The 16,901-nt window shown below is 37.3% G+C and overlaps 1 protein-coding gene across 3 annotated transcripts in view; it reads right to left on the bottom strand.

Moving 5' to 3' along the window:
• Positions 1-16,901, bottom strand: part of ANKRD50 (ankyrin repeat domain containing 50) — an 80,152-nt gene that overhangs the window by 16,204 nt on the left and 47,047 nt on the right. For 2 of the 3 annotated variants that reach the window (XM_050946219.1, XM_050946220.1), the window contains exon 5: positions 12,160-14,914. The gene's annotated coding sequence lies outside the window, so the exon portion shown is untranslated. Of the gene's footprint in view, positions 1-12,159; positions 14,915-16,901 lie in introns of those variants that run through there. The other variant, XR_007773443.1, reaches the window with a different exon arrangement.

Here is a 16,901-nt window from a genome sequence, read left to right on the forward strand (position 1 = left end):
TAAATAATGGCAGTCATTTTGTGTCCTTTAATTGATATAAATTAACCGCTGTTTGAAATAATATTGTAGCTCTCTTTGGAAATAGGAATTACCTTTCCCTTAAAGCTGATTTTCAACAAGGTATGTGTAGAACAGTTTAATATCCACAGCATGGAACATCATTATAAAATATGAATGAATAGCTTAGGATCGCATAGACAAGCAATACAATTAGTGCATTTGCTTAAATGTAGGAGAAAGTGACTCATTTGCACAAACTTATTCACAACTGTACATATTAAATGGGAGAGGCAATATAAATTAGTGTAAATCTAGAGCATCCCCACTGATTTCAGTTAAGATATTTTGCAGAAGTGAGAGTAAAATTTGGTCCATTGTATTTTGTTTCTTTCAAACAGAATTATCTATTGTTAAAATCAAAAGTAATTCTTTTACATTTCCTAGAAACTCCAGTTTCCCAGAAACTCCAGCAACAAACTGTGGCTGAAATACATAGCTTTAGAAGCCTTTCTGACTCTGCACTGAGCATAATATCATCTGAGCGACTAAACATTTTTATCCCTAGACAACTTATGAGTCACATAAGCAGCTGTATAAGCAGCTATACATAGTTGGAACCATACACAGTCCAAATTACATTATAGTCCATTGGTCCAGAATCACCTGAGAAACTGCTTTGTAGTTTGGATGCAGGGGGATAGTGAAGGAAGCTTTGTTCAATTTTGTATTTGCTAGAACTCTGCACTCTTTAAATATTGCAACAAACGTAGGGCAGAGTTTACACTTAAAAATATTATTGTGACTGTAGATGGTTGTTAAAGAATGTGTTGACTGGCACAATGCTGAACATGGTTCAGCAGTCAGCATAGACCAGGATAAAGAGATTAGGGTTTGATCACAATTAGCTGACACAATGGTGAACATGATTTGACCTACCATGGTCATTTAATTTCAAAAAGGGGAACTACACATAAATGAGGAAGTTAGTTAAATTAAAATTAAAAGGAACAGTCATGAGAGTGAAATGCCTGAAAACTGCGTAGAACCAATTTTAAAACACCACAATAGAGGCTCAAACTAAACGAACACCCCAAATTTAAAAAAAAAAAGTAAGAGGGCAAAAAATGCCACTGTAATTAAACAGCAGAGTAAAAGAGGCAGTTCGAGGCAAAAAGATGTCCTTTAAAAATTGTCATGTATCAGAGGGGTAGCCGTGTTAGTCTGGATCTGTAAAAGCAGCAAAGAGTCCTATGGCACCTTATAGACTAACACACATATTGGAGCATGAGCTTTCATGGGTGAATCCGACGAAGTGTGTATTCGCTCACCAAAGCTCATGAACCAATATGTCGGTTAGTCTATAAGGTGCCACAGGACTCTTTGCTGCTTTAAAAATTGGAAGTCAAACTGTAATGAGGAATACAGAAAGGAGCACAAACTCTGGCAAGTCAAATGGAAAAGTATAATTAGGCAGGCCAAAAAAGAATTTGATGAGCAACTAGCAAAAGACACAAAAACTAACCATAACTTTTTTTTAAAGTACATCAGAAGCAGGAAACCTGACAAACAATCACTACAATCACTGGACAACCAAGGGATTAAAAAGTACTCAAAGAAATTAAGACCACTATGGACAAGCTAAATGAATTCTTTGCATTGGTCTTCACTGAAGAGAATATGAGAGAGATTCCCACATCTGAGCCATTCTTTTAAGGTGATAAATCTGAGGAACTTCTCCAGAATGAGGTGTCAATAGAGGAAGTTTTGGAACAAACTGATAAATTAAAAAGTAATATCACGAGGACCAGTCAGTATTCGCCCAAGAGTTCTGAAGGAACTCTAATATGAAATTGCAGAACTACTAACTGTGTCAACCTGTGGAACTCATTTCCAGGGGATGTTGTGAAGGCCAAAAGTATAACTGTGTTAAAAAATAGAATTAGATAAATTCATGGAGGATAGGTCCATCAATGGCTGTTAGCCAAGATGGTCAGGGACACAATCCCATGCGCTGGGTGTCCTAAGCCACACACCCTGGCATGAAGTGGTTTCCATTATACACAGGGTTTACAGTTTGGTTCAGTGGCTCTCAGCACCCCAGCGATACAAATTGTTCCAGCAGCTCTGTCTCAGACTGGATGACAGGGGGTGGATCACCTGATAATTGCCCTGTTCTGTACATTCCCTCTGATGCATCTGGCACCTGGCAATGTTGGAAGACAGAATATTGGGCTAGATGGATCATTGGTCTGTCCCAGTATGGCCATTCTTATGTCCTGGTTTTCACCAACTGCAAAGCCACATTCAGCATTGCATCAGTTAACCTGAATATTCACAACAGCTTCCAGCTATGGCAAACTACTGCAGTGTATGCCAAGCCTAATAGGGCCGAATCACCAAATGAAAACAGAGTTTATTCAGCTTTGACCTGGAGTCTAGGTCAAAGTGGTAGCAATCTGCCAGAGCAGGCTCTTATTTCATGTGGTTAAGAAAGCCTACAAGGAGGGTGGAAGCAGTGGGGAACATCACTGTGAATACTGACTGAGCGAGAACTGCAGGGTTTTACCCTATAATTATGTTGCAAGATCGAAATACAACACAAATTTAGTGCAGTACCACAGCAGGGACTAACTGATGATTACAGCCTGAGCATATTTCTTCTTTTATGAACAATTATCTTTTGTTCTCTTTAAACCTGGTTAGAGTATATGTCGGTCAGCATAAAATAGAAGAATAAAATTTAAGGAAATTGAAGTCAGCTTCTCATCTTTCACTGAATATGTGAGTCATTGACTTTCATGATAGAGAAGCGTGAATGCTAAAGCAGTGTGTACAGTTTCAAGTAGAATGATTATCCAAACACAGAAAGGACTCCGACATTATCTGTCACATAGCTAACAGTTATTATAATTGTTTCTGGACTGGAGAGGAAAATATTGCAATTATAGTGGAGTACCAGTTTTGTAACTTGTAAAACTATACCATGAATAACAACCAGTAATAAAACAATTTGATCAGTAAACTGCTGATAAATGATTGACACAGTTAATGAACATGGATGCACTGTTCCAAAACAGTAAGCAGAAAATGGAATAGATAATGGAAGTGGTTAAAGTGATTTGTACTACTTTCTGTGTCCCTTTTTGGACAAATACTTTGAACATCATTAGTTACTACAACACAAATTAAGATAAATCAATGGTCAAGTGTTGAGCCTGGATGCTTAAAAAGCCCAGTTTGCATTGATATGGATATTTTTGCTCTGTAGAATAGTCAGCTTATTCTACATTTTCAAGATTTTTTATCTTTCTCCAATCACTGATGGGGTTATTTAGTAACAGTTAGCTAAGAGTATTCAGTCATTCTACATTTGGATTGTCTTAAAGTAAACTAATCTCTGACTTCACAGTAAACATGACTTTGAACAGATATTTCAGGATTAAATGGCATAGAAAATGGGTAGATGTATTGTTAGCTTTCTCCTAAACAACATAATTACAGAGGGAGAATTCTGCCAAAAGTTGATAACTAGGTACCTCAAAAAGAAAGCAGAGACAGGCTCCATGCTAATCACAGTACACACCTCTTGCTGGAAACTAACCTTTCTTGTGAGCCACAGATACATGGATCAGATCTAGACAAACTAAAAAGTTGGCTCAAAGTCTATATAGAATATATTCAGTGTTTCTTTGTAAGTAACTTTAGACTGCTGCTTTTCACATCAACTGTAGCAATGCCACAAAACATAGCATAATTTAGCAGTCCTGATTCATTGCCCAGCTCCAGGCCCTTTACACCTCTGATGGCATTCATGGGTTGTAAACTGGCTGCATGCATCTCATACCTCAGGAATGCCTCCAATTTACAGGGCTGCCTTAGGAAGCACAGGGCTGCTGGAATAACTCTCAGCTGCACCCCCTCCTCGCTGCAGTCCTGAGTAGAGGTGGTATACTGGGAGCATAACCAGAGAAGATGTGCGGGGCTGGAGTGCTAATGCACTGCAGCTATTTTTAGCTACAGAGTTACTTTAGTGTTGCTGTAGCTGAATGTGGCTTAGAGCAAGCAAGAGGCTGCTCTAAAGTGTACTGAGAGTCTAGCCAGTCTGCCCAAGGAAGCACAATGTATAATCTTAAACTAACAAAAGCATGGATGACAGTCCATATTCCAGAGGAATAGTTGCAACCATCTGGCCATTGCTGCTACCTGATCTTACAGTAGTAGTTGGGAATCCTACCAGATTGCTTATATTATAACTCTGAACAACAAATGGTGCAGATCTACCCTGAATTGAAGAGACAATATCCACTACCCTGAAACTAAGCCAGCTAGCTCTTATCCATGCCTCAGTCTCACACTGATACTGACTGAAGTAATTGACTCCTCTGGGTGGGTCAGCCAACATGGAGGCATAAACCTGTGTGTCATCAACATATTAAGGCACCTCAGCATTCCAAACAGCACCATGATATACATTGAACTAGAGGAGGCAAGATGGAAGAGCACTCACACATTAAGCAACTACTTTGAAAATCTGCCCTTCAATATTTATTTTACTGGATGCAACATAGTATAAATAATTTAAAATATCAAAGCCACATGCTAATCATTTACCAATATATATTCAATACGATGTGCAGAATTTTAGTTACATGACTTTCATTATAAGTAACGAGAGCTTCACGTGTGAAATTACATGCAGTCCTTTGAAAGTGGATTAATAACTTGTGTGTGTTTTAAGTATCCTCTGATTTGGGTTAGGCAGTGAGTTCTCCTAGTGTCAATTGTTGAGTACAAGACAAAAGCATTGGTCATGGTTGAAACTTTTGACAGGAAAAAAAATCTGGGACAAAGTTTGCTCCAATTACAGTGGTTCCTCTCTATTGAAGTCAATGGATAGAACTGGAATAATTTGGCCATATGATGGACAGTTATCAGAAAAAATGATTCTTCTTGAATTGGAAAGCTGGAAGAGTGAAGAATGATTTGAATTTGGCAATATTTCAGCCCTGGGGAGTCTTATTATTAAAGGAATAAACAGACTGCCGGGAACATCAAGCTTAAAACATTTTGACACTAGCTGACAACTGCCAATCGTCATTAAAGTCATTTACAAAAAAATTAAACAGCTTAGAGTAAAAAGGAAACATACTGAAAAAACCAATGACATTGTTTACATAGAGCAGATATTTGCTTTCAAAAATGTGGCTTGGTGAATCTAAGGCACAGGAAATGAAGAACAGCATGAATCTGTCAGATTCATTTTCCTCTTAATCCAGCTGCTAATATATTTGTACATACTTTATTGAGTGGAGTGGCCCTTCTCTATTTGCCTCTGTGAACCACTTTTCATTTAGGATTGTTACTGCATAGCAGTTGCATATGCTGTAGAAGTTTGTTCGTTATTTTCTGTTTACTGGTGAATAAAAAGTGAATCGAGCAGAACTGGGAACTGTCTCCGTTCCTTCATAGCAAATACTGTATCACTGTGACACTGTGAATAAGCTCAACTCCCATGCACAAACTCTTATTCTGTGTAAGAGCAGGGCGGCCACAAGCTCCAAATGATCTCATGATCTGTGCTTTTGAAGTACATTTGATATCTCCCCTAGAGAATGGGTTGTGGCTAGGCTTTAAATTGGATCATACTGCTCAAACCAGTTTCCTATAAAAGATAGTGAAACTTGTCTTAAGTGACTGCCCAAGGAACTAATAAAACCTTAATAGATGTGTTGTTCTAATAAAACTAGAGGAGACAAATTGTCATATGAGATACAAGATGTCTACATATATAATAAGAATATTTTACATAAACTCAGGAACTGTACAATAGATTATTTCAATATGGCAAACTTTAGAAATGTTAGAGGGACATCTTTAGCTTTTCTTAATTATTGCTTGAGATCAGATGCATTCCTTTCACATTGGCCTGGCTGAAGTTTGGCAATCTTCTTCCTTCTGCTAACCCTGCTAATGGTTTGGCGGATTTGAAAGTGTATCTGAATACTGAATTGCAGACAATTTTCTAACATAGGTTTTTTGTGCCTGACTAGGTTGGATAGAGAGTCATCTGCATTTTTGCTACCAGGCACAATTTCAAATAAGTCTCCAGTTTCTTAACCTCTTTTATTTTGCAATATTTGCACTCACATTTTTCCCCTTGGAAATATCTAGGTTTGGCAGAGTGTGCACTTGTATGACCTCTCTTCAGTGTTTGTGCTGACCAGCATTTGAAAATTTAGTGGTTCATATACTAATTAAGTTTTGATGTATAAATTGCCCTCCCCTGGTTTGGTTTGTTGGGTTGTCTGGCTCTGATGTGAAGTCATTGTCCCCTGATGTCTGGCAGGTAAGGATACATTAATTATGCATTTCTTTCTCTTGGGAGTGTTTTTTGTCTCTTTGCTAAAAGGACTCAGTTGTTCCTAACTTTCTGGGTACAATAAGACTCTGTAGTACTCATGCGTTCTTTCTTGCTTGCTGTAAAACAAGTTTTCACTGAATATGTTTGGAAGTTCTTTTGTTTCAAGGAGCATTTTCCCCCTTTCTATACTGTATAATATTAATATAAATTACCCTAAATGCATGCCATGGCAAACATGATTGCTTAAACACATGCAGTTGGGACTTAATTGCCAGAGGATCTTGATATCAAAACACCTGTTAATAATAATAAAAAGCCTTTTATGGCTAAGTCACTTCTCTGATCTGATGCAGGTCAGTGGTGACCAAAAGTAGTAGTCATCAGCAGCAGCATCATCATTTGACAGCTGTTTAGCAGCCTTTATATAATGAGTTGGCAGTTTCAAGCCAGTTCCTAGTGAACAGACAAAATAAAAACCACCACCATAATTATCATAAGTCCTAGCTGAACAATATTCATTGAGACAGGTTTCAGAGAGATAGCCATATTAGTCTGTATCAGTAGAGATGAGGAGTCCTTGTGGCTACGACCCATTTCATCCATGCATCTGATGAAGTGGGTTATAGCCCACGAAAGCTTATGCTCAAATAAATTTGTTAGTCTCCAAGGTGCCACAAGGACTCCTCATTGTTTTTAATATTTATTGAGGGTCAGATGCTGCCACCCTTACTGCAAATAGAACCTTACTGTTAGTAGCCCTATTGAAATCCATGTGACCATTTGAGAAGCAAGATACTACTTAACATAAATAAGAATAGCCCTGAGTAACTTAATTTCACATCTTAAAAAAATTATTAGATGAATCATTTTTAAAACTATTTCAAACAGGTCTGAATCTCCAGAGGTCACAGGGAATGAACTACATTTCCTCCATCCAGAAAAGAGTAACAAGACAGAGTGGGAGGTTTGCACTCTTATCTTCACTGAATATATTCTGTGGACAAAATGATGACTTAATTTACATTTGCTATCAATTATGTATCTATCACTGGCATTAACATTCATTTTTATGATAATCACTTCTGGAAAGGGCAGATAGTGAATTGAACAAAAATAAAATAAAATAAATAAATAACTACTTCTTCCTTTTAATCATGCCTGTTCTTTAACGGTTCATCACACTCTTTCTCTACTGTTTACAGATAAGAATAAGTGGAAGGACACACAAATCTCCCTGCAGAGACTCTTGCCCTGTCCTATGTCTGAAAAACTTCAGATCTCAAGATTCATTATCCTATATAAAATCTTGTCTCTCATATTGTGAATCTGTCTTAACTGACAGTATCAAACATTAAATACAGATAATTAAGTCTACACAAAGTTAGACATCTAATCAAGATGAGGGAACTATTAGAAATTACCAGGACAGGAAACTCCACATATTATTTTGATTTCTATTGCATTAATAACAGAATATAAGAAAGAAATGGCACAAAAATGAAGGTTGAGATGCACAGTTCATATCATTTGCCATATAGTTTTGAAAAACCCAAACACTGGGGAGGGGGGACAATTCTGTTATAGTATAAAACTGCATTAAAATGGATGTAAAGAGGTCTTTATGTAACTGAGAATCAGGCCCTATTATGTATAAATGAAGGTTACTTACTTGTAAACAAGATTCTTCACACTGGACTGTGCACATTCAGCATATGTGGCAACAGGTGCCGTTGAACAGCACAGCCTTTTACTAGCAGTGCCTGATTAATCACTCAAGCACCCCTGTCTGCCGTTGCCCTCCATGTCCAAAAACATTCTGAGGGTATGGCTATATAAGAGAGTGCAGCCCCTTCCAGCGCTAATGCTGAACCATGAGTAGATGAGACTCTGCAGAAGAGGGGAAGGAAAGCAGGAAATACGAATATGCTGAGTCCATCTGAAAAAAACCTTGGTTAGAGGTAAGTAACCATTTCTTCCAGTGTCCTCAGCATATTCCCAGTCTTGGGGTAGTTTAGTCAGTAATATATAAAGAGATTGGATGGAGGGTAAGGAGTCCTAACTGAACAAAAATTGAAGAGACGATATGCCAAATGTAGCATCAGACTTAGCTGTAGTATTTAACACATAATGTTTAGTAAAACATGAATTCCATGTGGCCACTTTGCAAATCTCACTGAATAGAACCTGTTTTAGACATAGTCGTGGCCACTACTCTAGTGGAGTATGCTGTCAACATAACAGGGAGTGATTGTGAGGGATAATAAGCTTCTATTATACATAGTTTGACTCACCTAAATAACTTTTGTGCTGAAATGGAATTCCCTTTACAGTTATCCACACAAGACAAATCTAAAATCCTTAGTCCTAACTAAATTGATAACTCTTTTAAAGTCCAAACAATGTAGTTTTGCTTCATACTTATCTGAATGCCATTTGGGAAAGAACACTGGTAGAGTAATGGATTGGTTAACATAAAAGTCCAAAATTACTTTTAATATAAACTTTGAGTGAGGATGAAGAAGTACCAGTACTTTGTCTTTATGAAGAACTGTAAATTGGGGGGAATCAACCATCCAGGCATGACGTTCACTAGCCCTCCTCGCTTATGTTTTTCTGTGATAAAAGTCGTCTAATTGAAAGGTGAAACAGAACAATCAGATAATGGTTCAAATGGAGGCGATATAATTTGTGAAAGCGCAACGTTTAATTTCCAGGCTGGAACAGGCTTTGCTTTTGGAGGTTACAGATTTAGTAAACCTTTCATAAATCTCTTAACAATCTGATGAGAGAATACTGATTTACCATCTACAGAATTTACCTCTAGGGTTTAAAGTAAGCACAAACTATTGGCTGAAGTTCTTTGACCTGTGTTATGTGAGAAGTCAGACTTCTTGCCTTAATAACAATAATAAAAAAAAATCTATGAATTGACACCATTTGCCAATAGAGGAGTAGTATCTCAGATCTAACCAATGGTCCATCTAGATTAGTTTCCTGTCTAACAGGGGCAAGATGTAGCTGCAGAGGAACCTCCACAAGGGACAATCATGCAGTAACATACCTTTGCCAGTAGTTTCCACAGACATAGCATAGCACTTCTTCATAAGTGTGCTGCTTTGAGGGATAGTCTCTAGTTTGTGATAATAGATGAGACTCTAATGTACTAGATAATTCTTGATACAAAAAGTAGTTACAGTATTTCTTGAAGGTGAGTTTAATGAGGTATTTCTTTCCCCTTTCTCCACTCCCCGTGATGTAGTCGAAAAGAGGTCAGCATTTCCCACTTCTAACCAGCATCACTTTAGGTTATGTCTAAAGGTAGCTGCAGCTCTTGTAGACATACCAGAGCTAGCTTTGATCTGGCAAGATCATGGCTAGCTAACAAAAGGAGCAGAAAATAGGCTCATCTACCCAGCTGGGGAGTCCCATTCAAGCATAGAGTTGGCATAGCCAGCTCCTACAACAGGCTAGGAGGCATTGCAGGTGGAAAGGAGGAATCTAGCATAACTGGAGCATATTGTGAAGGCACATTATAGTGGCACGGTTGGAGCAACTGGATAAGTTCAGAGCAGCCCCCAGGAGAGTGCAGACACAGAACATGCAGAAAATCAGCAAAATGGTTGCACTTACATCTCTTGTAGAGAAGGGAGGGAAGGAACAACCATTAGCACAGACAGGAAGTAACTTCAGCACTCTGCACCCTTTTAACTTGCAAAGCTCCATTTGCAGGACACAAAGCTTAACTGAGTACAGAAGACAAAAAAGGAATAGTGCAAGAATTTTTTGAAGTTTAATTTCTGTAGCATAAAATGTACCTCAGTTTCAAGATTCAGCTTGTCTATTGTAAACTTACAATAATAAAAGTGAAAGGTCTTTCTGGGATGTAAATAAATTAAACCTTCATGATTAAGGTTGATATGATTTACACAGAATTTCTGAGAATCCTTTAATAAAACTATTGGAACACTTGTAGAATTTTTTCAGTCTACCTTATTTCTGACACTGGAACTGTCTCCACTGTAGAAAATTTACAATCTAGATCAATGCCAACTTCTTACTGCTATTTGGCACTGGTGAGGCCACATCTGGAGTATTACATCCAGTTTTGGGGGCCCCACTACAGAAAGAATGTGGACAAATTGGAGAAAGTCCAGCGGAGGGCAACAAAAACGATTAGGGGGTTGAGGCACATGATTTATGAGGAGAGGCCGAGGGAACTGGACTTATTTAGTCTGCAGGAGAGAAGAGTCAGGGGGGATTTGATTGCAGCCTTCAACTACCTGAAGGGGGTGGAGGGGTTCCAAAGAGGACGGAGTTAGGCTGTTCTCAGTGGTGGCAGATGACAGATCAAGCAACAATGGTTTCAAGTTGCAGTGGGGGAGGACTAGGTTGGGTATTAGGAAACACTATTTTACTAGGAGGGTGGTGAAGCACTGGAATGGGTTACCTAGGGAGGTGGTGGAATTTCCTTCCTTAGTGGTTTTTAAGGCCCAGCTTGACAAAGCCCTGACTGGGATGATTTAGTTGGGGTTGGTCCTGCTTTGATCAGGGAGTTAGACTAGATGACCTCCTGAAGTCTCTTCCAACCTTAATCTTCTATGATTCTATTATTCTCACAGGGCCTTCAGTTGAAAAGCTTTGCTTTAGTTTACTCTGCCAACTAGTCCCAACTGCCTTTTGGAAAAATGCATGCAACTCACAAGTGAAATTGTCCTAAAGAGCGTATAGAAGATTTGAAGCATTAGTTTAATCTGACTTTACATATTCCTCAAAATCAGAGATTAAAAACAGGTGTTCAATAATTTTGTTTAAATATGATTATTGGAAGAAAATGTGTGACTGTGGAACATCATAGTCTTTAGAGATTAATTCACAAGAAATACTTTGCTGTCTTTGTGAAAAATAGCCACAATGCATATGCTGTTATTCCTTGGCATAAAGAGCATACCAAAAGTGGGTCAATGGTTAGAGGAAATCCACAGAAATAGTATACAAAAGGTAAATGAAGAACTTCTTACAGTAATTATGTTTGCCCTTCCGCCCCCCAATCCTACGAAGGACTTTGCTAAGTTTGGACCTATAGTCATTGTTCAGATAGATCTCAAAACACATCTCCAAACTTAACTGCTTGTGGGTGACTTGAAATGGATGTGCAATCACTTGAAGAAAAAAATGGTTAGTAACCTGTTTTGTAACTGTTATTTGAGATGTGTTGCACATATTCATTCCATCCTTCTTCCCCTTTATGTTGGCATCTGTCCCATAAGAAGGAACTGAAGGTGATCCAAGGTGGCTCCACCCTTTATAACATTGTGTAGCAGCATGAGATTGCTGAGGATGCACATATACCTAAGGGGTACCACTTAGGAAAAAAAATCTCTGACTCTAGTGTGCTGGGCATGCACACACCTGAACAAAAATGGACATGGACAATATGTCTCGAAGGACAAGTTACAGAACAGACTAATAACTTTTTTATTCCTGCTAGTTTCAAGGCCTCGAAAGAATGTGAAATATTAAATCTGAAGTCAGTGGAAGCTGCTGAGAACTCAGCAGTTTTGAAATATCAGGACATAAATAGGTGTCTAAATATGAACTTAGGAGCTAAACTTCAGGCATCCAGTTTTGAAAATGTTGGCCTAAAGTGCTTATGACCTTTTAAAATCATATTCTAATTTCCGTTAGGTTTTATTAGACACTTAACAAATGCTAGTCAAGTTTTCCTAATTTTTCAGAACCTTTTCCTGAAATGTCGCAAGAAAAGAAGTTGTAAAATAAAACAGATAGCTGCTGAAAAGCAAATATATTTATTATGCACTTTCATATACATAGGGTTTTTTGCTTAATATAATACAAGGAATAAAATAATTTTACAATGTGAAATTCATTCAATGTACATTATAGGCTATATACAACCCAATCCAGGAAAAAAAAAAACAAAAAAAAAAACCAAAACAGTTTATCTGCAAACCAAGTTAACTGAACAGATCAGATGGAGGATATTAAGAATAACACACATTTGCATAGCAGAGTAATGAGGGAAACAGACGTTTTTAAATCAATGGTAATACTTTCAATACTGATCACAAGGAGTACAAAAGGGCATCACTGTACCTCAATACTTTTTTAGGTCTGACAAATTTCAGTACTTTTCTCTTTTGAAGACTTTCTCCACAAGTATATGGTACTGTTAATGTTCACAAGACAGTCCTTTCTCTAGCTTTCCCATCATGAATTTGTGATCACTTCTGGAGATGGTTGTTGGAGAGACTACGTGAAACGTGAGGAGGAGGAGGAGATAGCACTAGTCGCATAGTGGCTTATGAACAACAAAAATCTGAAACAGAGAAAGATTTGACAGGCTAAATTCTGGTCTGAGTTACAAGTGTGCAACCCCACTGACTTCTGTGTGATTGTAGAGACAGCAGGACATCACCCAACATTTTAAAAGTCCAAATTGAATTGCTTATATTTGGGGGATATTAGTTTTACTTTCTTAGCCATGATACAGACCACATAAGGTGTAATATTAAAATCACACACAAAACCAGCGGGGAATGTCTCACACACCCTCATCAAAGTGGATATTTTAAGAGAGTAGTTCATGCTATATTCCAAAGCAATACTGAAAAGCTACAGGAACTGTTACTTTGATTCAGAAAGTAACCTTTCAACAGGTCGTCTTTCAGTTGATTTATATGTGGGGTTTACCCACCAACTGTTTCACATGTAAATAGTATTTATACAAAAACTTGAAGCTGTCTGGAAACTGTAGCCCATTGTGAAATGGGCCCTCTGACCCAATGTGCACTTTGTAACAAAACAAAACAATAAAATTAAATAAATATAATCCCAACGACAATCAAGTAGTAGAAAATGTAAGCCTTCAGGGATATCTTTCTACAGAACAAAACATACACCCAATAAAAAAGAGAAAGTTGTGTTCTTGCACAGTATTGCAAATGCACTATACTTAAGGTTCATAACAAGTTTGCTGAAACTTTCTGGTACTCTCTTTTTACTGAACCATTAACATTCTTAAGGCTATTCTGCAAGAGTTTCATTATGTTTATTTGATAAATATCCCACAGGGACAAGAAATTAAATACTCGAAACATTCACTTCAGAATTATCAATATTGCTATGGTGTAAACTTCTAACATTACATTTTACTACAGATCATATGCCTATGAAAGATTTTCTTTTTACATTTGATAATGAGTAAATAAGAAGGAGGTGCTTTAATTAAAAAAATCAAATTTAATTATGTTCTGATGACTATTCACCATAGTAGTAAGCTATCAAGATCTTCAGTGACCGGAATACAATGTATATGCATCCAAGGGCCATTTATCTAAATTTATAAATACATTACCATCATAACTTTGGATCACACTATTCAGGGAATGAACAGAATCGCAATATGAGAAAAGTTGAATTCAAGTCTTTAGAGGAAATACTTTAGATAATAAAAGTTAACGTTTTCTACATGAGTCAGACTATGTAACAGTGAATGGTGCAATATACTTTGTAGTTTCAGGTGTTAATCAGTTCTATGACTCATGAGTGATAGAGTTAGAGTTGTGCATGTTCATCCCTTGTAAATGGAGAAAATTTCATAGTGGACACTGTTACAAACAATAGACCTGTTTTTGCTTGCTTGCACAAATATTACACAGGTGTAAATTCACTTACTTTATGGAGTTATTCCTGAGTTCTTACGGAGGCATAAATGAAAGCAGAATCAGGCCTTACATTTTAGCACATTGTATTTAAGCACCTAATATTGATTTTTTTTTGTCATACTAGACTATTTAGTATGGGCTAAGTTTTGCCCGTGGATGTATATGCATAGCTCCTATCGTTTTCAGTGGTAGCCAGTCTGTACATCCAGATATCAAGCTGTAATTGTAGAAATTAGATTTTATTACAAAAAAATCCCAGAGGTGTGGTGTATGGTTATAATCTTGCATCTCTACCATTGAACGGAGTAGTTTTACAGACTGAACATACAAGTACTGTAAATTCATCAAATACTATTACCAGATTTGTTTTTCTTGAGAGAACTTTTGAAATACACAGGAAAATGACCATACATTACAGCAATGCAAATAGGGTATAAACTGAATGTTTAGTTTCTTTTGCCACAAGAAAATAAAATAAATACAAAAAGCACTGTCCTCCCATATATAGTTCATTGTGGTACATGCACATTTATCAAGCCTTTTGGAATAGGATATCAAAAATCCTTGCTTTTACAATTTTTCAGATGTTGTCAGGGCAACACAGCATATATTCTGCAATTAAGAAAAAAGTGCTTATTCTGTGTATGATGTACAAAGTACACAAAATAAACTTCTGAAGCGCAGAGAGTTACACTGAGAAGGCAGCCTTAAAATTTAGGCACATTACAGTAATTAAGGTAATTGTACTGCAGTAATCACATTCTTAGTTTTCTAGATGGACTATCAAGCATTATATGCTTTCATCCCTGGCAGCTGATTCAACCATTCCAGGCAGAAACTCTTCTGTTCATAGCATCATGGAATTGGCCTAAAAGTGCAAAATTAAAAAGTTAAATTCGTGAATATTCTATATACATACAGCATATACAGAAAGACAACTATACACAGTTTCTAACTAAAGATATTTAGAAATATGAGTCCTGAAACAAAGATTTTCTTTAAAAACAAAAATACACAATTGCATTCACTATCCATCCTGGCTCCAATACCTATGGAAACTTTTGAAAATATTGCCCCAAAAAGGCAACAAGTGGTGAGAGCTGGAGTTCCATTCCTGGAAATCCTTGGAGATTAGATTGGCAATGAGTTTCTCCATGATGAAGCAATATTTTCTAACATGATGTTCCATAGCTAATTCACTCAAAATAATCAAGATTAATCTGTGAAATATTTTTCAGGGAAGGCACTGAGATGAACTTCAAGAAGTATTCGATCTCTGTTTTGTTGGTTAGTGGATTTTTTTTTTTTAATTGGGATGTGGCAAAGATATAGAGAAGACATCAAAGTAAAAGATACTTTCGAGGCTGCACTATGTAGGTAACTGTCACCACAACAAATGATATGCAAGTTTACATTTAAAACATAATTGTAAAAAAGGATTAAAAAGAATGCAAAAGCTACTCTTTGGTCATATTTCACTGTAACACTATGCAGGTTGGCAAGTGTTAAATTGGAAAAGAGCTAATGAATAGAGTCAACATGTAGTTATAAAATTATACATGGGGTTATTTCCATAAACTTTTCTTATATTTTAATTGCATTTAAGTCAGACAATTCTAAAGAGTTAGCAAATTGAATGATTTTATCTATGCTCCTGCACAGTTTTGTTCTGGTGGACTCCTTGACACAGCTTCCACAGTTCCATCATGTTATTTGAATTTCATTTCACTTAATGATTGTTCAAAGACAGTGTTTGGGGTGCTCACATTATAAAAGAGTTATGAAACGAAGAGACTGATTATGCAGCATGTTAACCTTATAAAATATTATACGGAGCAGGAGTAAAATTTTCAAAAACACAAAAGTGCCTTAGGAACTAAGTCCCATTTTCAAAAAGGACTAGCACACTTGGTAAAAGTAGCAAAGAGTCCTGTGGCACCTTATAGACTAACAGACGCTTTGGAGCATGAGCTTTCGTGGGTGAATACCCACTTCGTCAGATGCATGTAGTGGAAATTTTCAGGGGCAGGTATATATATGCAGGCAAGCTAGAGATAATGAGGTAGTTCAGTCAGGGAGGATGAGGCCCTGTTCTAGCAGTTGAGGTGTGAAAACCAAGGGAGGAGAAACTGGTTCTGTAATTGGCAAGCCATTCTGGACAATCACTACGGAAAAGGATAAAAGAACACAAATCAGATATTAGGAATGGCAATATACAAAAACCTGTAGGAGAACACTTCAACCTTCCTGGCCACACTACAGCAGACCTTAAGGTGGCCATCCTGCAGCAAAAAAACTTCAGGACCAGACTTCAAAGAGAAACTGCTGAGCTTCAGTTCATCTGCAAATTTGACACCATCAGCTCAGGATTAAACAAAGACTGTGAATGGCTTGCCAATTACAGAACCAGTTTCTCCTCCCTTGGTTTTCACACCTCAAATGCTAGAACAGGGCCTCATCCTCCCTGATTGAACTACCTCATTATCTCTAGCTTGCCTGCATATATATACCTGCCCCTGGAAATTTCCACTACATGCATCTGACAAAGTGGGTATTCACCCACGAAAGCTCATGCTCCGAAACGTCTGTTAGTCTATAAGGTGCCACAGGACTCTTTGCTGCTTTTACAGATCCAGACTAACACGGCTACCCCTCTGATACTTAGCACACTTTGGAGTCTAAGTCCTGTTGACTACTAATGAGAGTTAGGCTCCTAAGTGACGCAGGAAAATTTTACCCCAAGACATCTACTAGAAACAAGGTGGCAACTATAGTTGCTATATAATTTAAGATAGTTTACTAAAAATAGTAATACTAAAGTTTTATATAGAGAGGCAAGCTCTGAATGGCCCTTG

Source organism: Gopherus flavomarginatus, chromosome 3, assembly GCF_025201925.1.
Source record: "Gopherus flavomarginatus isolate rGopFla2 chromosome 3, rGopFla2.mat.asm, whole genome shotgun sequence".
In the NCBI taxonomy this organism is placed as follows: domain Eukaryota; kingdom Metazoa; phylum Chordata; order Testudines; family Testudinidae; genus Gopherus; species Gopherus flavomarginatus.